At 39.7% G+C, this 26846-nt stretch overlaps 1 protein-coding gene across 3 annotated transcripts in view; it reads right to left on the bottom strand.

Moving 5' to 3' along the window:
• taok1a (TAO kinase 1a) overlaps positions 1 to 26846 on the bottom strand; it is a 160372-nt gene that overhangs the window by 88512 nt on the left and 45014 nt on the right. Inside the window, exon 1 of one of the 3 annotated variants that reach the window (XM_080210894.1) lies at positions 10689 to 10707. The exons of the other annotated variants lie outside the window; for them this stretch is intronic. The gene's annotated coding sequence lies outside the window, so the exon portion shown is untranslated. Of the gene's footprint in view, positions 1 to 10688; positions 10708 to 26846 lie in introns of those variants that run through there. 3 annotated transcript variants of the gene reach the window in all.

Genomic DNA, 26846 nt, shown 5'->3' with positions numbered 1-26846 from the left:
CACAACTAGGCTTACATTAACACTGCAATGAAGTTATTGTGAAAATCCCGTCACCACACTCCAGCACCTGTTTGGGTAACCCACACATGAAGAAAATGTACAAACTCTGCACAGACAATGACCCAAGCCAAGAATCGAAGCCAGGTCCCTGGCACTGAGGCAGCAGTACAGACCACTGTGCCGCCCACAGTAACTTGATTGCAGTCCTAATGTGAGCCGACTTGTAACACTAATAAACAAACTTAAACTAAAGTGCAAGCCAAATCTTTAGAAGTTTGAAAATGTATACATTTGGCAACTTTTCCATTATCCTGTAATTAAATTATTTCCTAACATCACCAATAGCACTGGCATCACCTCGTAAACATCAAAGCTTAACAGGTAATGTGTGAAGAAAATATGCTCGGTTCTGAGAACTAGTATGAAATATTGATGAAAGTTTTGATAATGACAAGCATTATTCGATCATTAAAAATGCTACTGACTATTAAGGAACTTCTTAATTTTACTTTTAAAGTTTGAAAGGCTTGTAGTATATATTCCTAGTCTTGCACATTAATATTGCAAACTTTGCTCTCCTCCGAAGGCAAATGCATAGTTTAAACGATCTGTTGTAAAATGCATGTTCAAGTAATAATGGAAACTAGTAATTGGATGGGATCAGTACATTCAATTACTTTAGGTCCATACTTCCTTTCCAAAGTATGTTTGCATTTCTGTACAAAGCCACATCTGTTGCCATACATAGATGGCATCTTGGTTTCAACTTCCTTTTAATTTGTCACATTGCTGTCTCAATGTTTCAGCAATGTACTTGCACGTGGCAGGTTGGGGCACAAACTGCATCACAAATATATTCTATTTTGTGTTAAAAATGAAATGTCATCTATTACACAATTGCACAATACATTTTATACATTTCAGTCCTCCCAGAAAATTTCCAAATAATGTACTTAAAATGTAAAGATAGCGTACCAATTTTTCTCACTTACAGGTAATTTCAAACTTAAGAAATCAGATATTTTCTTTAAAAACTCCACCACTCGGTACAACAGGTGTGAATTTTCTTGTGAAAAATAAAATCTAAGATTGATTTAAAATTTAATGATTACAATTGATTGACTAAATGGATAAGCAATTTAGAAAATTCCTTTCAACATCAACATTTTACATACCATGCTTGGATTTAGAACATAGAACACTACAGCACAAACAGGCCCTTCGGCCCACAAGTTGCGCCGATCACATCAACACCTACCAATCTATAGACCTATCTATAACCCCCAATCCCATTAAATCCCATATACTCATCCAGAAGTCTTTTAAAAGACCCCAGCGAGTTCGCCTCCACCACCACTGACGGCAGCCGATTCCATTCACTCACCACCCTCTGAGTGAAAACTTACCCCTAACATCACTTCTGTACTTGCCTCCCCACACCTTAAATCTGTGTCCTCTCGTAGCGACCATTTCAACCCGGGGAAATAGCCTCTGAGAATCCACCCTATCTATTCCTCTCAACATTTTATAAACTTCTATCAGGTCGCCTCTCAACCTTCGTCTCTCCAGGGAAAAGAGTCCCAGCTCCCTCAACCTTACTTCATAAGGCATGCCTCCCAATCCAGGCAACATCCTTGTAAATCTCCTCTGTACCCTTTCAATAGCTTCAACGTCCTTCCTATAGTGAGGCGACCAGAACTGCGCACAGTACTCCAAATGAGGCCTGACAAGGGTCTTATAAAGTTGCAGCATTACCTCCTGATTCCTAAACTCAATTTGAAAACATACATACACACACACACACACGTGTGCATATATAATATTTTCAAATTAATTCCCTGAAGCCAAAAGAGACCTTTACAGTCCACAACAATGTAACTTTATGTAGATTTTCATCTGTGGATCATGTTCAACAACATTTTCACAACATACACACCTAGACAAAATAAAGCATCTGTATGATTGACGAATCGTCAACCCTTTGTCCTAATCAAATTGTGTTACTTTTTGTATTTTCATGCATTGTCCCCCTCTCCCCCATTACACACCATTTTTTCCTTTGAGCCCCATCTTGTCTTTTAATTTAGTTCAATTCCTTTCTCTGTGATTCAGATGTGGGTTGGGTGTATCGTGCAATATATGCCAGGAAATGCATTTGTGTTCTGAAACCTTTCAATTAAATCGTTATTGTAGCAAATATGAGTAGAGAGAAGTAGGTTGAGAATTAATTATAATTTTTAAAGAAATGTACAGTCAACTTCGTGCATAGTTCGGTCTTTACAGCAATGATACCTTAAAACTAAAACCCAGCAACTTACCTGTACAGCTCGCAAGTTCTAATTAAAGTGCAACTAATATAAAATTTACATTAACTGACTCTTTCATCTTCAAGAAGAAATCTAGATTTCATGTCACATCAAATTAGATTTCAAATTGTGAATTAAGCAGTTACTGCAGTGTTAGAGCTGCTTTAATTAAAAGCATAATGCTTTTGTTCCACTCAATTTTGAAACATTTAGTATTAAGAACTAGATATATGCAGTATGTTTCGGTGACAAGTTCACCAATCTCTTCAATCACGTTACAACAAAAACAACAAAGACCTTGCACAATAAATACATACTCTGGCATTCAAAAATTGAAGACAAAAATAATGCCTGTTATAGGATTCAGCAGCTAAGTGTACCAATGACAAAACGGATGAAAAAGTGAATGAAAAAATATCTAAATGAAACTCGAGGTTTTTCAGCTGGCATGACCATAAACTGGATCAAAAGGGAGCATTAAAAATGAATATTTTCCAATGCATTCAATTTACAAAAATTTTTTTTTAAACTTTGCAACTAACTCACTGAATCATCAAATACAGGAAAGTGTAATCTTTCCATGCCCTGGTGAATAAAAAATGTCTTATTGGAAAAGATATATTACATCCTCAAGATCTTGTTTGCCTTAGCGCACAACGTAGTTCCCACACCATATCTGTGCGAAACACCTATAGGCTATATCTCAGAACAGAACTTCTACATCTTCCACTGAGAGTTTGAGGGGGAAAGTTATGGAACCAACCATTTAATAAAGGGCAGGTGTAAATGCATGGCAACAAGTACTGTGTGTCACCAGAGGGACCGAAACTAAATTAAACGGGCCATCTCTCTACAGGTGGTCTATTCCCTCAAAATTGATTCTCCTATTTTCAATGAAGGCTTTTTCCCAAATTGAGAGTAGCTTCATTGGCCTGAGGGAACTTTTGCTGGATAAGGTAAAAGCAAAATTCTGTCTTATTTCTTGGCTCAGTGAAGTAAGATTGGATATTCTCAATCTCAGGCAAAAACACATGAGCTCCTCAAACTTAAAATTAGCCTGTTATAGTGCCCGTTTGATGAGGTTACAACTCTACACAATTACAAATAAAAACCCAGTCGTGTTTGACTGGTGTATTCTTGTTTTTCTATACTACATGTCAAACACACATTTTTGTCTTGATACTGACCATCTTCTCAGCAGATTTAGCAAGATGTATGTAAGCATGTGATTAAGTAAAAGTTGGAGGATAACTGTCAATATAGTGAAACTTAGCAAATACTTAATAGATGTCACCCAATTTTAGGATATTCAGACATTTGATCAATGCACACTTAGTTTCTAGATTACTTTCTAACGAGGGAGAGAGGGGAGTTCAATCCCATGATGAAAGCTGGGGAATTTATATTAAATAATTATTGAAGGCTGGTATCAGTAATGGTGACCAAACAATTTACTGTTGCAAAAATCTATCTGGTTCAATTATTTCCTACAGAGGGGGAAATCTGTTCATACTCTGGCTGGTTTATATGTGACTCCAGACCAACAGAAATGTGGTTGACTGGTTGCTTTGTGACTCGGTCTAGCAAACTACTCAGTTGTATCTAATCGCTATCAGAAAGCAAAATGAGAATAAAACCATAACAGAACACTGGAAAACTCAGCAGGTCTATCAGTATCATTTCAAGAATGATGGAGGCTGGCAGATCTGCTGAGTTTTCCCAATATCCTCTGTTCTGGTTTCAGATCCCAGCACTTTGCTTATTTAAGAATTAAACCAGATGGGCCATCCTATCATCCAACGAGGCACAAGACATGACAAAGGCACACCCAACCCAGTTAACCTGCAAAATTGTATGGTAGTGCCACTATTGATGAGTCCAGAAGGACATAGTCATTATACTGGGTGTGTGGCAGGTGATGAGGGAACCAACAGGAGAGGAAAAACTTCTTACTTTACCCTCAATCCATGTGTCACAAAGACATCTGTCCATTATTGTACTGGTAAGAATGGCCACTGCGCAATAGCTTCTCTGCAACTAAGGAAAATTGCTACCATCTTGTGTTGCACTAGCACTATGCTAAATGGGATATTCAAACGCGTCCAGAAGTTCAAAGAATGGCCCATCAGAGACTTCACCTCAAACACTTCCATTCACTTTGAACGTGCATTGACAAGGAGCAAAAATATTGTGCCCATGAATGGGCCAACATAATCAAGATGTACGCATACCCATGGCCGGTCAGACCACTCCCAAGGGTGCAGTATGGCTCCAGGAGGCAACCGGTACTGTTCACAGGATCTCAATGTTGGCAGCAATGCCAAATCACCAGACCTTCCTTCCATTGTTCAATTAGAAGTAGAGCTGCTCTGTAAACAGTGTTCAGCTCCATTCACAACTCCTAAAATAACGATAGTCCATGCCCGCATGTAACAAGACCTGGGGAACACTCAATGATGAACTCAGATGGCAACTAACATTCCTGTCAACAAGTGTGAGACAATGACCCTCACCAACAAGCAAGTGTTGAAGCACCTGCCCTCGAATCATCACCAGCACTAAATCCCCCACCACGAACATCTGAGAATCAAAACCTAATGTGAAAGTTAGGATAGAGGACTGGTCAGCTAACAAGAAACAGAATAGGGATAACTGGGTAATTTTCAGGTTTTTGTTTTCATGCTGTTACTAGTGGAGTGCTACAGTGATCGGTACTAGGGCCACAATATTTCATGATCTATATCAATGACTTGGATGAAAGGACTAAAGGCACAAGGTAAATTTACTGATGACACAAAGATAGATAGGAAAGTAAGTTGTCAAGATGACTAGAGAGTCAACAGGGGGATTTAAGTAAGTTGAGTGAGCAAGAATTTGGCATTGAGTATAATGTAGGAAATGGGAACTTGCCCACTTTGGCAGGAAGTAAAATACAGTATAGTATTTTAATGGAGATCAAAGGCTGCAGAACACTACAGTAGAGGGGGATCTGAATGCCCCTGGTACATAAATCACAAAAAGTTTGAATGCAGATGCAGCAAGTAATTAGAAAGGCAAATGGAATGTTGACATTTATTGCAGGAGGAATCAATTATAAAAAGTAGAGATATTTTGCTATGGATGTACAGAATATCAGTAAAATCGCATCTGGGAGTAGTGTGTACAGTTTTAATCTCCTTATTTAAGGAAAGATATAATTGCATTAGAAGCAGTTCAGAGAAAGTTCACTTGACTGATTTCTGGCATGAAAGGGTTACCTTATTGGAAAATTTGCACAGGCTAGGCTTATGCACAAAAGTTTAGAAAAGGTGATGTTATTCAAACATACAAGATCAGGACAGTTTAAAAATTAGGATGCTCCCATTTAAAACTAAGGCAAATTTCTCTCAGCAAACTGCTAGTTTGTGGAATTCTCTTCCAATTGCCTCCAGTGGAGGCAAAGTCACTGAATATGTTCAAGACTGAGGTGATTGTTGTTCAGCAAGGATGTAAAAGTTATGGGGAGGGACTGACAAAGTGGGGCCAAGGCCATAATCAGATCAGTTATTCCAGAGCAGGCTTGAGAAGCTGAACAGCCTACACCTGCTAATTCCTGTGGTCAAGGTGCATACTATAGCTACAAGAGCACGTCAGAGGTTTGGTATTCAGTATCAATTAATTCACCACCTGACTCAAATAATTCATCTGCACACTACACCCCAGGAATGTAATAGATTATGGTCCATTTACCTTAATCAGCATAATGCCAACAACACGCTAGAAACTTGACACAATCCGCAAGCCAGCTCAGTGACAGTAATGAGCACCATTTACAAGATGCAATGCAGCAACTCAACTGGACAACTTCAAACCTGTGATTTCTATCACTGAGAACATATAACAAGTGCAACCCCTGCAAGTCCAACCGCCCCCCCACCTATCATCCTAACCTGGAACCAAGATCAATCCTTCATCATTGGATCAAAATTCTGGAATTCCCCATCTAACAATATCGTGGGTCTACCGACATCACCAGAACTGCAGCAGTTCAAGAAGTTGGCTGATCATGAATTTCTTAAGGCAAAAGAATATATGCACACAATTTTACGTAGCTAGGCAAACAGTGTAATAATTGGGTTTCTGCTGTTAAGTCTAAGGTTAAGAGTCTATAGGTGGAGAGGGTGGCACCAACTGGATAATCATTTGCACACACATAAATACACATTGACCTCAGTGGTGAATTGTAGGGCTAGCAGCTATACATTTATAATGTCTCATTATGAACAAATCTAAAACTGAGTAAAGACCGAATTCTGGTCGGCTCCTTCACCGACAGGCTATAAGACACTTAACATGTGTTGTTGCATGGGTGTGTTTGTGAAAGGGAGGTGAAAATTATACAAATCTTGTCTATCTGCTTCAAAAAGAAATAATCGTCCCCAGTTCTTGACTGTTTTCTTCACAGTCAGATCATACATTAAATCCAGGACCCATCTACTACACAAGTGAACTATAAATGATCCCACAGCACTAGTTTGAAGAACAGGGGAGTCACCTATGTACAGACCTGTATTTCTCTCAATTAATGTCACAAAAACAGATTAACTGCTCATTATCAATTATTTGCTGTTTGAGCACACTTGCTGGGTGCAAATTAGCTGTTGCATTTCCTACATCACAATAGTGACTACACTTCAAAAGTAGTGTATTGGCTACACTACACTACTTTTGCAAAGTTAAAAGTATGTAAGGCACTTTGCGACACCTGATGGTTATGAAAAGCACCAAATAAATGCAAATCTTTCTTTAAGATGGGAGTTAATTGGGTCACTAAGTTAATTTTCCACCTCCAACCTTTCATCATTTGTAACTTACTGAGGAGAACTAATAAGCTTCTGAACATTTATTATAATTTTGGAACAAATGTAATATTTATCATGGGTACTGGTTGACTTGTCTTCCATCTGCTATAATTTTACCTCTTGAAATAAACTCAAGTTTAATAGTTTCTAGTCTAGACAATATGTCGGTATGCTGTCATCTACCAATTCTGAGATCTTCAGAAAATCGTAGAGAAACTATGCTACTTCTGCCAATTATCGCAACAGTTTCAGGGTCCACTACCTCCCCTTGGCTTTCTTAAATACTTCAAACATAGAAGTAAAGTTTCAGTTTAACACAAGCACAAACTTTAAGGAAAAATGGTCCTTTTGCAAATACGAGTAAAATGCATTGTTAAGATGAACAGAAGTTACACTTAAGTGTCTGGCTGTTCAGTGTTTTTTATTGGATCTGTATTATACAGATTTTCACTGGCAATTTCTATTCAACAGAGCACTGTGTATATATAGCATCCTTATACAATCACTATCCATCTGCCACCAAGCATTAGCTATCATCTCTGCCATCTTTTTATTTGTTCATAGGTGTGGGTGTCCCTGGCAAGGCCAGCATTTTTGCCCATATCAAATTGCTCTTCTTGGATCACTTTGTTCACTCCATGTTGTCTAAACATTACCACAGTGCTACTGAGGGAGTTCCAGGATTTTGACCCATTGAAGAAACTGCAATATAGTTCCAAGACAACATGTTAAGAATTATACTGAGTTATGGGATTTCATAGATCTAATTCTAGACTTGGGTAATCACATTCCTCAAAAATGCTGTCCATAACTAACATGTCTTGGGAATTTCAAATTTGAGAGAATGGGAACTTTCACACAAGTGTGAAAAAAAATAATATTTCTATTTGCTTTTGAAACAAAAATAATCAAGTATACTTAAAAACGTAAGACTGAAAATCCATTTTATGGGTGTATTTATTAGATGAATGGCAAATTATTTTTCAAATAGGTCAAAGTATTTCCTAATAGGCTCCAAATGGGATTAAAAGAATTAGAGGATAGAGTTCAGACAATTAGCAGTAATCTTCCAACTGGGAATGAACAGGGGTTAAGAGCTTCAAATGAATGTCCCTTCCAGGGTTAATATTCAAAGTCAAAATCTCACACTTTTTTCTGTTGCTTTCATCTCTTGTGCCCCCCATGCAAATAGTATGTCAACATTATTTCACTTTGTATACAAACTGTTTATACCTGATACATTTTTATCCTACACATTTTAAATTGAAAGGAGCAGTTTCCACCAGCTCCTTAGATTCTGCCCCAACAGGATCATTGAAATGTTTGACTGTGGGTCAACAGGAACAGTGCCTTCTTGGCCAAATAATCTTTGCTTGTAAATTAACAAGGAAACGAGATTCTTGGGAATATATGTCCAATAAACTGGCATTGATTACAATGATTTGACAGTTGATATAATATTAAGATATGAAATGTGCTTAGAGTTTTTCAATCTGACTACATCAAGTGGTGATTATAATTGGCCAAGACTGTGTTAAGTCACTATCCTCTTACAAAAGCTAGTCTCACATGCACCATTGACCCCAATTCCACTCTTTCCACTTCCCCTCTCCCCCACACCCCTTATCCAAACTTCAAACTTTATTCAGAGACATAAGGGTAGGCAACATATCATGTAGAATAAGAAATTCCATAAATTAACTGACTCGGAGTTAGGACGAGGACTGTGGTGCAACTCATGAGCCCTGCCAAGCTGTGAAGATTATTCCGTTTTGGTGCAGTGAGCATGTTGGAATGAAATTTGGAACTGGAATGCATCCATCTGTTTCAGATTCATGTGAAACAAAACATTCCTTGAAGTTCTTACTTTCAAAATTTTGCATTCTAATAATAATTTTGAAGAATCTGTAATAGGCTATGCAGTTCAAATCCACACAATAAACAAAGATCATGCAAGTGCCAGTGAAGATTATCCATGGTCGAAGAAGCTACCGTTAATAGCGTAATTTTAAAATTTAACCGCCAGCATTAACACGAGTCTTAAATCAGACTTCACCAGCAAGTTGATCAAGAGCTTGATTCAGGGTTGTAAAAATAAACTACACTCCAATAACAGAGTTTCAACGTACAGAACACAATGCAAGCATGATAAAGTACAAAACTTGCCTTGCCTACCAATTGCCCAAACAAGAAAGAATTTAGATGGCGGACGTAAGTAAAGAAACACACATCTGGTGTGAACTAGGATATCTTGCCTATAACAGAAAAAACTGTCCAAACCTAGAACAAGATCTTATATTAAACATAGCTGAAGTCACTAATGAGAAAATCTAACCATCACTTCTTGACATTGAATGGCATTACCATCAACATCCTGGGGGTTACCACTGACCATAAGCTTTACTGGACCAACCACATAAATACTGTGCCTATAATAGGTTAGAGGTTGGAATTTCTAGTGAATAACACACATCTTGACCCTAAAACCTGTCCAAAAGGTACAAGTCAAGAGTGTGATAAAATGCTTTCCACTTGTTGGATGAGTGCAGCTCCAAGAACACAAAAGGTTCAACACTATTTGGGGCAAAGCAGCCCACCTGATCAGCCTCCTGTCCACCATTTTATTCATTCCACCATCAATGCAGTGACAGCAGTGAGTACTACATATAAGGTGCACTGCAGCAACTCTTAAAGTTTCTTTCAAAGACAACATCTAAATCCACAATGCCTTCCATCTAAAGAGGACATGGTTGGGAGACACAAGGAACACCGCCACCTGCAACCTCCTTTCCAAGTTACACACCATTCGGACACAAAACTATCCTTTCCCTCACTGGGTGAAAATCCTAGAACTCTTCCAAATGGCATTGTGGATGCACCTACACCACATGGATTGCAACAGTTCACCAACACCTTCAAAGGGCAATTAGTGATGGGGGAAAATTGCTCATGCTCACATCTCCTTAGAGAATTAAAAATGCAGAATGTGTGAACTGAATAACTAATTAGATCCACAAATCAGAAGTTCAGTCATCCACCTGAAACTTTATCCCTATCTTCTTCTTTCTACAGATGCTGACTGACCTGCTGGAGTATTTCTATCATATTCCATTTCAGTATCTGCAGTGTTTTTTCAAGTTTGGTTCCTGGCGTGTATTCAATTAGAGGGGCTTCTAGGGAATCTCAAAGGCCTAAGGGCAGCTTGGGGAGAAATGCAGCTTTGGTTCATGCCATTCATTATTATCCAGAACATGCCTTGTAAACATGACTGATTTTATACCATACCTATGCTAAGTCTATGGATGAATTTAACCTTTATATCAAGACTTACTTTTTGACAACTATACACCTCACCAACAACTAAGCCAATATTTTCTATTTGAGTCCTGTTGATACATTACAAAGCCTTGACTATATTTTAGAAAATTTTAATCCTACGTTGTAGAATTGAACAAAGAGCTTGAACTTTATTTTGCTCATAATATCCAACAGTTCCAGTCCACATGTTCAAAACATCCTCCAGCACAAGTACATAACTTACCAATCAAGTTTTTGATTTTTCTGTACAATTTAGATTTGAATGAAGTACGATATCAAGTCATGAAAAGTTGCTTTATCATGAGGATAGCTGTCTCACTGGCCCTCTTGTTTTTACCATTTATGGTGAATGCTGAAACACATTTTATGCAGATTATACATGATTAATTCCAAGGCAGTAACTTCAGGAGAACGCATACACCTTTTAAATTAAGACAGTAGGGATCTGAGTATTGCTGAACAAGAGACATGTCTTTGAAGCTTTTTGTCTTGCACTTATCAGGATAAATTCTCAAGAATACCAATAGTAAAGAGGGCAATTTATACTGCATGAGAAGAGTGTTCAATTCCCATACCAGCTGAGGTTATTCATGAAGATCCTCCTTCTAAACTTCGTCCTTTGCCTCTGCAGTGTGGTGATCATCAGGTTAAAATCACCAACAGTCAGTTCTCCCCTTTCGAGGGGAACCTATGTTCATCTGGGATTACGGCAACTACATTTTTATATCTTTTTATTTGGTGAATCTGTCCTGATGAGTACAAGGCAAAAAGCTTCTCGACAGCATGTCCCTTTTTCAGCAATATTCAAATGCCTATTAACAACAAGGATTACAGAAAACAAAAGAACTCAGGTCCAACTTGTCCAGAGAGATAGAATATCATAAGTCAGCTTTACAAGTGATGCCCTTTATGAGGGGCTCATCAATGAAGTAGTTTAGCAAGCAGGAATCCAGCTGAAATCATCAGTTCCTTCCATTTTTATTCACAGCCTCTTTCCATTAGCTGTAAATTCAAGTTATGGTATCAATATTAAACAAAGACCAACAAGTGTTTACGTTAGTTTTGTTTTAATTTTTTGTGAAGTTGAAATAAAAACAAAATTTCAGTGTTTCAAACATGTTCACACTGCATGTCTAAAGTAATTATAATATGAAAGGGTGGTATCCTAGACATTATAAAAAGATTATTAGACAAACAGAATAACTGCTCATTTAACATCTGACTTTCAGAGATGGTGGTGGCACCCTTCTGTCTTGAGAGATCATGGTTCAGCATCACCTGATGTGGCTCAGAAATCCAGCTCAGGAATTCCACTCAGGCATAGCAATCTCTGCTGCATTTTCTGCAGAGCAAGACAGTGGGCGGGAAAGGTGTACAATTTGCTAGTTTCTTCTTTTTTTGGACCCTCTTCTCAGCCAGCTGAGTTTTTCTTTCTGTTCATTTTCAATTCCTTCCAACAGTCAACTTCCAAAGGACACAACCGTCAGGGGCTGGCTTCCAATCATCAGTGTCAATGTCCACCATCTTCATATCTCACTTACAGGTGTCTCCATACTGGGGTATGGAAGCCCAGGAAGACCCAGTAGCCAATTAAATGTACAGAAGCTCTTTGGGTATACAACTATCACCCAATTAACGAACACCGCCAGGCCAATAATGTCTGCACTTACTCGGCCATGAGATGTGGTACACTCCAAGGTCTCCAAGTTAATGACCACGTCCTGACAAGAATATGCCAGAAACAGCAAAAGTGGAAACTGCTCAGCCTTTTCTCCTCCCGAGCATATGCTGCTGTGGCTGAGTGTGGAGAGGACCCAGGCTTGGTAGAATCACAAGTCGCTCTCAGTAAATTTGCTACTATTTCACACTATCTTACTGAACTTGGACGGAACAACTGTAGCTTTTGCGATGAGGGTAGAGAGTTTGGTTTAACCATCAGCATCAGGAAGACAAATGTCATGGTCCAGGATGTTGTCATATCACTTATCAGCACTAACAGTGTTGCTGGAGGTTATTGATAGTGGCTCCACAATCAACAGCAATCTGTCACTTGATGCTGAATCATCTGACTTCAGTGGGACTTTAACATATGCCAATTGTCTACCATGCTAAACAGTGGTTACATTGTGTTTATGTAATAACTATCTAATAATTTTGCTTGCAGATAGTGTTGGGCAGAAAGCACACGTGGTTGCAAAAGAAGTGGGACATCTGAGGAGAGATGTAGTAGACAAGAAATGAGGCTAAAGTCAATAATTCCAACAGGGGTGGATACTGGGACACAGCCAGATTATAGCAGATTCACCTGTAAGATAATTTGTCTTCTGTTGTTAATTGAGTAGTTTAGCTGGGGAAGAGAGAAAAATGGTGGGGAGGGGAAGTTAGAAAAAGAACCGGTGTTTCAGGCGTCCAGAGAGTAATGAAGCAAAGTAGGCCAAGCCCAGCAAGAGACTACAGCTGTTACGACCCGGGTGGGGTCAGTCCTGTTATAGTACTGCGCCTCCAAGATAATATTAAAAACTTCCGAGAAAACAACTAAAGTTAACGTGAGTTCAATCTCAAGAATATCTTGAGAATTTCTAAACCTTAAGACAGGGAAAAGGAAAACTAATCACAATGTCCATTCAATATTCTAGATGGGTTGATTTTGTACCCCATGCAGATAGTTTTTAGCCACTTAAAATTATATTTGGTCTACCTCATTTCAGATTTGTTTCTACATCATGGAATTTTATGCAATTTTGAGAGTTTAGATGTATTTTTCTTCAAAACAGGCAGAAGAAGCTCTCAAGTCTGTAAGTGTACAAAAAAATAGACACAGACCACATATATCAATGTTGGGATTTTACAGAGTTATGGGGGACAGCAGTAGCGTGGGGTGGAAGAACTAGATATGCACATTGCAATACATGTTCTGTAAGAAACTGAAGTTGTAAACAATAGGTGTGTCTCACCAATCCAACTGAACTTTGTGGTGGTGGATAGGGCAATATTTACTCATGTTATAATGTACATTCAGAAGATTCCACGCAAAAGATTGGCAAAACTGAAAAAGCATAGAATTTGAAGCAATCTCATGACATGGATTGGTAACTGTTTACATGGTAGAAAGCAGACAATGGGGATAATGGGAATGTTCTCCATTTAATAGTTGGCCCAGAGATCTATCCTGGGATTTCAGCTCTTCAGTTGTGTATGCTGAAATGAAGGAATAGAAATGCAAATTCAAGGTTTCAGATGACACTAGTTTAGAACACCTTAGTGTAGACTGGAAAGGATGTCACAAAGGGACAACATAAGCAACTGGGAAAAAAAAAACTAAGGCAGGAAGAGTTCTGTTTGAGAAGTGAGAGATCATCTACTTTGGATTTAAAGAAACAAGTTGTAAATATTTTCTTAATGATAAGAATAGGGCTTTGGAGGAGCTATGGGACTTGGGTGTCCATGTACAAAATTCATTCATTAATTAAAATGTCTAATGGAATGTTGGCGGTTATCACAAAAAAAGGTTGGAGTACAAAACAGGAAAAATGTTATGCATTAGTTCAGGAAAGTTCTCTGGTGAGATTGGGGAGGATTTAAACAATATTGCTGGGTTGGGGGCAGGAGGTGTGTAGAAAGAAAACACCAGCTTATAGAAGCAGGAGAGGGGAATAAGGTGCATAAAGTGAGGTGTATTGAACAATACCAGGAGAGTAAATATCATACTAAATCTCAGGGGACAGATGGATGACAGGGAATACAAAAGATATTTTTAAAATGTACATAAGTAAACAAAGTCAGCCAAATAAAGTTTGTGGAGCTACAAGCACAATTTCCTGTATGGGCACATGATGTGGTGGAATAATGGAAATGTGGCTTTTAAAAATATTCTTTCACAGGACATGGATGTTGCTGGCTAGACTAGTATTCTTATTGCTCATCTCTAATTTCCCTCGAGATGGTGGTTAGCTGCCTTCTTGAACAGCTGCAGCCCATGTGTTGTGGGTACACCCACAATGTTAGGCAGAGAATTCCAAGATTTTGACCCAGTGAAGGACCAAGTTTTAGTTCCAAGTCAGGATGGTTTGTGGCATGGAGGGGACTTTGCAGCGAGGGGACCTTGCAGCTAGTGTACCTGCTGCCCTTGTCCTTCTAGATGGAAGAGGCCATGGGTTTGGAAGCTGCTGTCAAAAGAGCCTTGGTGAGTTGCTACAGTGCATCTTACAGATGATGCACACTGCTGCCACTGTGTATCATTGGTGAAGGGACTGGATGTTGAAGGTCATGGATGGGGTGCTAATCAAGTGAGCTGCTTTGTCCTGGATGGTGTTGAGCTTCTTGAGTGTTATTGGAACTGCAATCGTCCAGGTAAGTGGAGAATGCTGACAATAGGGCACTTATCTGCAGGTAAACCAGAGAAATCTACAGGAATTACAGAGTGGTGATACAGAGAGACCGAAATTATCCATATAGCGATTGGGATAGTGTTAAAATAAAGGGTGAGGGGCTGGAATTTATAGAACATTTTAGCACAGTACAGGCCCTTCAGCTCTCGATGAAATGTGTTTGGAGAATTTCTAGGTCCAATACAGTAAAAAGTCTGACAACACCAGGTTTTAGTCCAACCAATTTATTTGATAATACTCACAAGCTTTCGAGGGGACTGCCTCTTCAAGAGGCAGTCTCCTCGAAAGCTTGTGAGTATTATCAAATAAATCGGTTGGACTAAAACCTGGTGTTGTCAGGCTTTTTACTGTGTTTACGCCAGTCCAACGCCAGCATTCCCACATCATTAGGTCCAGTACGAAAGAATTGTGGCAGGATCTGCTGCTGAGGAATGAGATGGGGAGATGGGCCATTTAACAGTGGAGGAACACTTAAATAAACATGATCATTGTATCAAAATTTAGACAAGTAATACGGAAGAGTGAAGAACAATTTAAGTAGAATGTCTAAATTGGAAGAGGGGTAATTTCAGTGGAATTGGAAGCAATCAAGCCAGGATAAAAGGGAACCAAAAGACAGAAAAAAAAATCTAAAATCAAACATTCGGTGATCTTTAAGGACGACATCATTCAGGTATAGGCTGGGTACATTCCAATAATGACCAAATAGGAAGCAAAGCCAGAGCCCCTAGATGACAAGGATGATGATGAATATGTTGAAACAAAAAAAGTCTGTGTTTCAAGTCATGTCAAGTGAATTCTTCAAGCAAGAATCAGGTCAAATATAATAGGTGGAGAGGGAAAGTCAAGAGAAAAACAAGACTGATAAAGAGAATACAATAGAATGGTAGCCAACTTAAGGAACCCAAAAATCTTCTACCAGCACCACATAGTCAGCACATAATAGGAGGTGGAGTAGTTCTTACTAAGAACAAGAGCTATATATGTTTGAAGCTACTGGGAAAGAACATCGTCAGCATTTAGAAAGGAAGCGGAAGCTAATAAATATTGGTATTAGTGGAGATGATAGAGGTATTTAATGTAGTGAAAATTGAGAAGCTGGGGGGACTGGAAAGGCTGGTTATGTGTATAGATTGGATAAAACACCAGGTTCAGGTGGCTTGTATCTCAGATTACTATAACAAAGTGGGATGGAGGTTACAGAAGCACTTGCCATAATCAATTTTCCCTAGATAAGGGGTGGTGCCAGAGGATTGGAGTGAGCCAAATGTGACAGCTTTACTCAAGAAAGGGTGCAACGACAATCTTAATAATTACAATTAAAAATACAAAAAATGCTGGAAAAACTCAGGTCAGGCATCCACGGAGAGAAACAGAGGTAATGTTTCAGGTTGATTGGTCTTTCATCAGAACTACAATCTAATAATAGAATTTAATAATTACAGACAAGTTACTTTAACAATGTATGGTGGGTAATAATGGTGGGTAGATTTAGAAATGGGGGATAAAATCAATCTAAAACCGATTAAGACATGATTTTCAACTGGAAGAACCTTTGATACGGTGACTGCTTGATTAGCATATGGGTTTGGGTCTAATGTGTGGAACTGATTTAGACTCTCCATGGCAGTGTTCACTGAGGAAACTAATTGTCCTAAAAGAGAAATCTGATTGTGCCAAAGTCTCTTTCTATTGAGTTAAATGAGAATAACTAGCATAGGCTTGTAAAAGGCAGATCTCTTGCTTGAATAAATTAATTGAATTTTCTGATGAAGTAGCACAGGAATTGATGAAGGGATTTCAACAGACATACAGATTCAACTAAAGCATTTGACAAAGTATCATATAAATGGCTAGTTAACAAAATTGTAGCACATGGAATAAGAGGGTCAGCGTCAGCTTGGATAAAAAAATTGGCTTAATGACAGGAGATAGCAAGTCATAGTAATGGTTACTTTTCATCATGAACAATGGTTGACAGTGGTGTTTTCCAAGGGTCAGTGCTCAGACCACTGCTTTGTTTGATTTATTTATATATAATAAAATTCAGAATTCTTTCAAGGTACCAAATATAGAGGTGTGGGAAAGTGAGCATGTTAAAAGTCAACTCAACAGAGCATAGATATATAGAGAAGTGAGGTAATGCATTTTGGCAGAAGGGATAGGGAAAGACAATGTAGACTTAATGGCAGAGTTCAGAGCATGCAGGGGCAGAGAGACCCAAGACTGTATGTACACAAATCTTAAAAGGGAGCAGGACAAATACAGAGTGTGGTTAGCAAAACACATAGAACCCTGAAACTTCATAAATAGGAGCTATTTATTTGGTCAGAGTTCTACTTGATTAGCATGTGGGTTTGGGTCTGATGTGTGGAGCTGATTTAGACACTCATAAGAACATAAGAACATAAGAAATAGGAGCAGGAGTAGGCCATCTGGCCCTTCGAGCCTGCCCCGCCATTCAATAAGATCATGGCTGATCTGTCGTGGCTCAGTTCCACTTTCCCGCCCTCTCCCCATAACCCTTAATCCCCTCTCTTATCAAAAACCCATCAACCCGCTTCTTAAAAATATTTAGCGAGGCAGCCTCCACCACTTCAACGGGCAGAGAATTCCAGAGATTCACCACCCTTTGAGTGAAGAAGTTCCTCCTCAACTCCGTTCTGAACTGCCCCCCCTTTATCTTGAGGCTGTGCCCCCTAGTCCTACTGTCTTTTTTGAGCGGGAAGAGTCTTTCCACCTCTATCCTATCCATCCCATTCATCATCTTATACGTCTCAATGAGATCTCCCCTCATTCTTCTAAACTCTAACGAGTACAAGCCTAGTTTATTCAGCCTCTCCTCATAGCTCAACCCCCTCAACTCCGGTATCAGCCTAGTAAACCTCCTCTGCACTCCCTCCAAGGCCAAAATATCCTTGCGCAGGTGCGGCGCCCAAAACTGCACACAGTACTCCAGCTGCGGCCTCACCAATGCCCTATACAGCTGCAGCAAGACCTCCCTACTTTTATATTCAATCCCCCTCGCTATGAAGGCCAGCATCCCATTCGCCTTCCTGACCACCTGCTGCACCTGCAGGCTGGGTTTTTGCGACTCATGCACAAGGACCCCGAGGTCCCTCTGCACCGTCGCCTGCTGCAGTTTTTCGCCACGTAAGTAATAGTCCTTCCTACCATTCCATGGCACCTTCCCACTCACCTGACGAAGGAGCAGAGTCACGAAAGCTAGTGGCATTTGCTACCAAATAAACCTGTTGGACTTTAACCTGGTGTTGTGAGACTTCTTACTGTGTTTACCCTCGTCCAACGCTAGCATTTCCACATAATGATACAAAGATCAGAAGAGACAAACGTAAGGTTTTGAGAAAACTACAGAGGGAGAATGTGACAAAGAAATTTTTCAGCAGCAAATGGGAATGACCTCAAACTCACTAACCATAGGGATGCTGGAAGCAGAGATGATATGAAAGGGAAATTGGATGAGCGCCAGAAACAAACTTGCAGGATTACTGGGAGAGAGTAAGGAAATGGGACTGACTGCTTTGCTCAACACCATGACAACATGGACTTGATGGGGAGAACAGTCTCCTTCTGTCATAACTGACTGTGCGACCAAGCTGTGTTCAGAGCCTTGATCAGGTCCCATGTGGGGATATGCTGGTTTTGGAGGGTAAGTACAGCAGATACCACAGAATGGTGCAATAGCTCAAATTTAAATTCAAAAAACAAGTTCTATAAACTTGGTTTGTATTCCCTTATGTTTAGAAAGTGGAGGAATGAACTAAGTTTGATGTTTAAAATAAAGGAATTTAATAGCATAGACATAGAAAATCGGATTCTTCCGTTGGGGAAAATCCAGAACAAGGGGGCATAGACCTAAAACCTGAACTAAGGCAGTGACAAGTGAAACTCAGATACGTTTAATCATACAAACAATAGATAATCTATAATTCCCTGCCTCAACACCCCAACCTTCACCCCATCACAAAGGCTGTGAATGCTGGGTCAACTTCCAAACTCGTGACCTCTGCCACCTAGAGCAACAAGGACAGCAGATGCCTGGGGAACATCAGCACCTGAGAAGTCCCCTGCATACCTCACACACCATTCTGACTTGGAATCTCCTTCAGTTACTGAGTCAAAATTCTGGAACTCCCTAACAGTTTTGTGCGTATTCCTACAACACAGACTTCAGCAGTTCAAGAAGGCAGCTCACCACCACCTTGCAAGCGCAATTAGGGATGGGCATTAAATACTGGCCTAGCTAGCGATGCCCACATCCTATGTATTAATTTTTTTAAAAAAATCTAAAGCTCAACAGCAAGATGAATCCTTGTTCTGGTAAGAATATCAAGGACTGGGGTATGAGGAAAGATTGAAGAAATCGGAGCTCTTTTCCCTTGAAAGATGCCGACTGAGGGGGGGGATCTAATAGAGGTATATAAGATTATGAAGGGAATAGATAAACAGAGGTAAGCTATTTCCTATGATAGAGACATGTAGGACAAGGGGCCATGGACTTAAGGTGAGGGGGGAGAGGTACACCACAGATATTAGAGGTTTTTCACACAGAGGGTAGTGGGGGTATGGAATGCTCTGCCAAGTAAGGTGGTGGAGGCAAACACGCTAGAGTCATTTAAGAGTAACTTAGACAGGCACATGACTGGGTTGGAGATGGATGGATATAGGAGATTGTTTTAAATAGGGGTCATTAGCATTGGGGCATCCCTGGTAAGGTAAATGGATATGGTACAATAATAATTTTATTTCCCCCCTTTTCATTCACAAGTTTTAAGTCGGTCCGCCTTGTGTCCAACGAGGGGCATACACGCGATGGGTCGTGCGGGGGCTGCTCTTGGTTGTTCGAGATTGGCCTAGTGCTTCATGTCGTTAGTGTGTGCCTAAACTGGACCAGATACTGGGCAAGACGACAGCTCAGTGACTATCGCTGATTGCTGTGCAGGCACATGGATTTGGGCCGGTGTCTGTGGGAGTTTGCGCATTCTCCCCGTGCTTGCGTGGGTTTTCTCCGGGTGCTCCGGTTTCCTCCCACACCCCAAAGATGTGTTGTTAGGTTGACTGGCAGGAATAAATTGTCCCTAAATCAGTTTCCCTCAATCTGGATGGCCATAAAACATTAGACAAGGGTCGTGGGTGGAGAGGGGGACTGGTGGTGTTGAGATGGCGGTGCGGGCTCGTTGGGCTGAAGGGCCTGTTTCCTGGGCTGTTTTTGTTCTTTGTTCTAAAAATGGAGTATTATTATATGGAGGTTATGGGGCTGAATGGTCTACTTTTGCTCTTTTAATTGATACGATGTGAGATGTGAGATCGACATCAGATTTTAAAAGCAGAAAAATAAAAATGCAGGAAAAGTTTAAAAATGAAAATGCATGCAAATCATCATGCATGATAGACCAAACAAACAGGATGAGTACATAATTTGGCATAAGAGTGGAGAAAGTTCAAGTCAAAGGTGGAAGTTGCAGCTAATTCACTCATTTAGATTCCCAGCAGCCTGCCTCCTCGAGAAAAATATTTTTCAGAAATTCAAAATGACTGATTGTTTAATTGAGTTAAATTTCCAAATTGCAATTTAAATTGTCAAGTAGTGTTAGTTTGAAAAGGTCAGTTATTTATTATTAGTGGCATGCATTTTGGAGGAGTAGGAGATGCTTGTTGTCGCCCTAATGCCAAGTTATCTTGCTGAAACAAAACAGGATATTGTAAAGCCTCAAGATAGCAAGAGAATTTTGACCTTGTATGCTCCAACTCTAGGTCTGGTGATTTGCTCAAATGAGTTGCTAGCATTTACTGCTTTTAGAGAATGCTTTTGTTCCTGAACATTTGCAACACTAGTGATTTTCGGACTCCTATTCTCACGCTAACATTTGTTGCTTTCCTCTCCCAAAGTCTAGATCATAAAGTTTTGATTTGTCTTTATGCAACATCCAAGATGTCATGAGACTAAGTGATCAAATGTAATGATTTAGGCATGATGTACACAAATTTCCAAGAATACATCCAACCGAGTTGTCACCCCTATCTCTAGAAGATCAAAAATAAGTGCTCATGCATTCTGATGAACATTTCTTTTTGTACAAAAACACCAATATATTGGCCATGCATACATAGCCAAGGGTGGCACAGTGGTCAGCACTGCTGCCTTTCAGCGTTAGGGACCCAGGTTCAATTCCAGCCTTGCTCACTGCGTGGAGTTTGTACTTCTTCCCCATGTCTGTGTGGGTTTTTGTTGCGTGCTCCAGTTTCCTCCCACAGTCCAAAGGTGCGCGAGTTAGATTGATTGGCCCTGCTAAATTGCCCCTAGTGTCAGGGGGATTAGTAGCATAAATGTGTGGGGTTACAGGAATAGGGCCTGGGTGGGATGGTGGTCAGTACAGACTTGATTGGCCAAATGGCCGCCTTCTGTATTGTAGGGATTCTATGATTCTACAACCAAAGAGAGACGATCAAAATGTTCAAATTTTAAAACAATTCTACATGGGAACATAGGACTTAGGATCAGGAGCAGGCTATCTAGTCCTCAAGCCTGCACCACTATTTGATGTGATCATGGTTGTGGACTCAGAGCCACTTTCCTGTCTGCCCCCATTATTCCCAACTCCCTTGTCCAAAATCTATAAGTCCATGCCCCCAATACTTTGAGGAAGAGAATTCCACAAACTAACAAATGAGGAGTTTTTTTCCCTCTGAGGATTGTCTTGAAAGGTATATTATTGTCCCCTAATTTTCATCTCTCTGACAAGAGGAAATCTCCTTCTGGTATCCATCCAATAATTCCCCTCAGCATTTTATTTGTTTCAATAAGATCACCTCTCATTCTTCGAAACTCCAGTGGGTGTAGTTTTAACTTGTTCAACCTTTCTTCATACAAGCCCACATCTCAGAAATGAGTTGAGTGAAACTTCTCTCGACTGCTTCTAACACAATTACATATTTGCTTTCAAATAGAGGCCAAAACTATACATGTTATTCCAAATGTGATCTCATCAAGGCACTGTACAACTGAACTAAAACATCCCTACTATTATATTCATTTTTCCTAACAATAAATGCCAACATTCCATTTGCCTTCCTAATCACCTGCTGTATCTGTATACTAATTTTGTGATTGATGTACCAGGGCATCCAGCTCCCTCAACACCACCGAGTTCAACAATCTTTCTCCATTTAAATTAGTGAACTGCTTTTCTACTCTTCCTGCCAAAGCGAAGTTCACATTTACCCGTGTTATACCCGATTTGCTAGATGTTTTCCCACCCACTTAACCTGTCTATATGTTCCTCTGCAGACTCTACCCCCTCCTGACAACTGTCCTAATTATCTTGGTTTAATCAGCAAATTTAACTATCATACACTTGCTCCCTTCATCCATGTAACTGATTTAGACATTGACAAGCTACCACCATTAGGCTGGGTAGTTCTTCCTCAAGTTCTTAAATAAATTTTTTTAAAATGCAGAATTCTCTTCGTGCTCTAATACCTCACTGTGTATTGCGCTATATAACTGTTCAGATCATGTCATGTGGATAAATGCACTCACAAACCTCCTTCTCCAGCTACTTTAAAATTGTTCTCTACTGAAAGGTGGTAATTAACATGAACAAAATGATTCATACGTACAATGGGTATTTATAGGAAGCTGCAGGGTGAGCGAATGTCGGGCAAGCAGGAGTGAGCAGTGACGATACACATCTCTATAACCTGTGCTTAACCCCCTCTCCACTCACATTGTCTGTACTTTTAAGACTTGATTACCTACCAAAAGCTAGTGGCTTTTACAACAAATAAACCTATTGGACTTTAACCTGGTGATGAGAGACTTCTTACTGTATTTATAGTGCATACATGAATCCAAACGATGCCTCTGCACAAAAGTCAAGTTTGTTGTTGTAGGATGATCTTTTCTAATGGCTTCCCACTCCTCCTCTCCTCAAGACATCATCTCTTCTCTCCTGAAGAAATCTAAAATTGGCACAAGTTTGTACATCAACTGTTTTCCAATACTTCACCCAAGTATCCTCTGGTCATGTGCGAGCCTCAACAATAACTCTTGACTGCTGTTCCTAGCATCCACACTACTTTGAACATGAATTGCAATGTTGTAATCAAGAAAGGAAAACCCAGGGTTATTTCTCTTGCCTAACGCAATGGTGCTAGGACAACTCAAACACTCGTCTAACTATACTGCTGAATATGACTTCACTGAACACAGGATGAAATCTTGGATTTTGTTTGTGTATATATAGTGTAAAACATGCATTGAAGTAGAAAATACTCCACAGCCTAAACATTTTCATATACAAAATCATATCATTTTCATTTGTTGAATATTTCTTAGTAAAGAAAATAGTACTTTTACGGACTGCATATCTTTTGGAAAAATATATCCAACTTGTCCTTGGGACTGGTAATAGGGACTCATTTGTCCCAGTTAACTCTCATCTGGCCCAGATTCAATCAAAATGGGGTCAGACATGAATAGGGAACATGTAGACGTGCTACCTCTTCAAGCCACAATAAAAAGATACACTCTGCCATTGCAATATTAAGGACGGCATCACATCTCTAAAAAATTAAACTTACAACTATGTTCAAAGCTATATCCATTTATTTGATCGTGCTGCTGAGAATTAGTTTAGAGGAATTAAATGACACTATTAAGGCAAGTGCATTAAGGCAAGATAAGAGCCCTGATGAATAGGAGAGATTAATCAAAAAGGAGTTGTCATAGGTTTTCATTAAAAAAAAATCCAGACCAAACAAAGTTTTGCTTTTAAACTATGGTTAGTAACTTCAATTTAACTTTGCCTCTATCACATTTTCATTAGTTGGTAAGATTTGCAGTATTTAAAAGAGAAATCAGAAACAACTCAATCTACAATCCCATTCTGTTTCAGTAAACTTTGCAACAAGTGGCATCCTTCCTCAAAATGGTTTCATATCAGCATCATCCATTTGGGTCATGAATTAAGGTGAATTAGATGAAGATAAAAAGAAATTGGTTAAATAACAGTGGAAAAGCAATTGGTTCAGGAGAAACAAAGTAGGAGAATTCAAGCCAAATTTGTCACCAGGTCCTGATGCAATATATCCTAGGCTGCTGAAAATCAGAAGAGCAGAGGTTTCAGTGACAGGTTTTTAAATCTATAGTTATACAGAATGCTCATCTGGACTGGACAGTGTCCAACGAAACAGCTTTGTTCAAGGTGAGAAAGCAGGTAACCATTGACCAGTTAGGTTAATGGTCAATCTCAATGAATTGACAATTTGAGATAAAGTTAATAAGTATTTAGAATTGCACGTGTTAATCACCAAACTTTCAACACAAAGTTACTAAAGGCAAGTTAGATTTGACAAATTTAGCATTTCTTAAAACTGTAACTGATTAGATACAAAAAAATGAACATATTGTATATGCATTTTTAGGTGGCAATAAAATGCCTCGCGATAGTCGTTAGAATTTTTGTAGCACATGGTACAAGTGGAAAGGGGGAGTGTGGCTACAAAGTTAAAGTTTATTTATTAGTCATAAGTAAGGCTTGAATTAACACTGCAATGAAGTTACTGTAACATTCCCCTGGTTGCCACAATCCGGCACCTTTTCACCTAACCAGCACATCTTTCACAATGTGGGAAGAAAGTGGAGTACCTGGAGGAAACCCGTGCAGACACAGGGAGAACATGCAAGCTCCACATAGACAGTGACCCAAGCTAGGAATCAAACCCAGGTCCCTGACACTGTAAAGTAGCAGTGCTAAACACCGTAGCTGATGGTTGGGAACCAATGCTAAAATAAATAGATGTACCTTGAGTTGGAGAAGGATTCAAAATGGTGGGCACAGGGGTCATCTAGGTACATTTAAGTTAGTGTGGACAGCACAGAGAGCACAAGTGATATTAACAAAAGTACAAGGCTTATAAATAGCCATGATTGCAAAAGACTTCAGGAAGACAGAGGTCAGCAGAATGAGCATCCAGGTGGTAGAAGGAAAGTAATTCTGGTAAGTGTGAAGTAATACATTTTGACTACGCAAGGAATAAAAGTATAAACTCAATGGAAAGATGAAGAGTGCGGATAAGAAACAACCAGGGCTTATTTACCCAATTTCCTGAACATATGATAAAGTATAAAACATGCCTGCCAAGACACAGGCTGGATATGGCCCTCAAGGTATTTTCTAATGAGCCACCATGTCCTTCAAGTATAGGAAACAGTCCATCCTCAAACTTCCCAGAAAAGAATTTCAAAAAACTGCTCTGTGCCTGCTCACCCAATCACAAGCTGGTTTCTCCATGCATCGTCAGCTGATGGGCTGAGTAGTGGTTACCTATCAGCTGACGATTGGAGAGTGAAACCAACCTGTGATTGTATGAGTTGAAAACCATCAGTTGCGGAATAAGTTTCGAATACCTGTTTCTGGTTAGAGACCATGTGGAAGGCAAGTTCAATGGGAGTGGATGGGTCAAAGGTCAGGGAACCAGGGCAGGGAGTCAGCTCAGCCCTGGGAAAGCAGCCACAACCTCAGGCGACCTCCAATTTAGTTTTACGAGCAGGCATGTGTGCGCGCATGTGCGCTCGGAGCTGGAGAGGGTGCCTGCTTGTGCTGAGGGCTTGGAGGGAAGGGGTTGCGTGGTGGACACACACACAAGATAGGAGGGAGAGGGTGCTCAGACCCGAGTACCACCCAGACTTCTGCCAGCCCCAAGCTTTTTCCTCAAGGGGAGGGCAAGGTCACATCTGGCCCTGCAAGGGTGAGACTGCCTCTGATTGGGGAGGTGTGTGTCGAGTGAGTGTGTGGAGGTGAGCACAACTGATACTGTGGAGGGCAATGCAAGATATTGAATGTGTGGAGGTGAGTGCAACTCTGCCTTGTACCCAATCTCAGTATTCTCACTCACTCTCATCACCCCCATACACCCTTCTTCTGTGGATTTTTATTACTTGCTCTTTTAAGGTAACTTATTGATATGGTATTGCTATACTCTTGTTCAGCTATTGTTTCTTTCCTTAAAACTTCAACTTTTTTCTGAAATTAAGTTTATTGTTGTGCCTAACCTCATCATGCAAAGATTTGCTCATTGGCATGATTGAGAAATATATGCAAATGTGGGCCCCTGAGCAAAAAGGTTGGACAAGCTTGCAATGAAAAGACAAACAAAATTTTTGTGTTTGATATTTAGAGGCATATAGTACAAGAGTCAGGTAGTAGTGATAAGTATCAATATAGATTATCGTCATACAAAATATCAATTAGGTCAAGGTTAAGAAGTTGTGCACAAAAAGGAATACTGGAATATGGAAAGTTTGCCACAAAGTGAGGTCGAAGCAGAGACCTTGAAGCTGAGGACGAGCACAATTTTGAATTAATCCAGCAAAAAGCCGACACTGGCCTCAAAAGGTCAAATAGCCACCTTCCACTTTTACCTCTCATCTGGCTTTCTCCTATTAGATTTTAGTCTAAAACCTTTACTTGTTTGGTACATCTAATGTAACATCACCAAAACAGTGCTGCTATTCTCCAGTTACAACACAAGTTAGAAATCCAAGTTTGTTTCAACAAAACTGAACCTGGATTATAACATATGACAGTATAACCAGAGCTGAAATTACAGGATCACTAAATGCAACAAGTTAATGACAATGGCCCCCGCAGTGTTCAGCTCCATCACACTGATGTGTTCTTAACTAATTCCCTCAAAGAGAATAGCATGCACTGTTCAAAAAAAAAGAATTTCAGTAAATACACAATGGGCAGAAACATAACTTACATTATAATGCTTTGGGGTTTAATGGCTGCAACATTATAAAACTTGACTAACCTGTTCTTAGAACATATACACACTTGCCTAGATTTTCTTGCATGCAAATAAATGTGTTGTCATTTTGTTTTGTGCTAAACTAGGCTGATCCAAGTTAAACATTTCCCACCCACATCTGAAGATAAACAGAACGTAAGATGACTGTGTGGATT

The sequence above is a fragment of the Carcharhinus amblyrhynchos genome, chromosome 23, assembly GCF_965287045.1.
Source record: "Carcharhinus amblyrhynchos chromosome 23, sCarAmb.v2.hapA, whole genome shotgun sequence".
Classification (NCBI taxonomy): domain Eukaryota; kingdom Metazoa; phylum Chordata; class Chondrichthyes; order Carcharhiniformes; family Carcharhinidae; genus Carcharhinus; species Carcharhinus amblyrhynchos.
The sequence above is the reverse complement of the archived record's forward strand: the minus strand, read 5'-3'. Positions and strand labels throughout refer to the sequence as shown.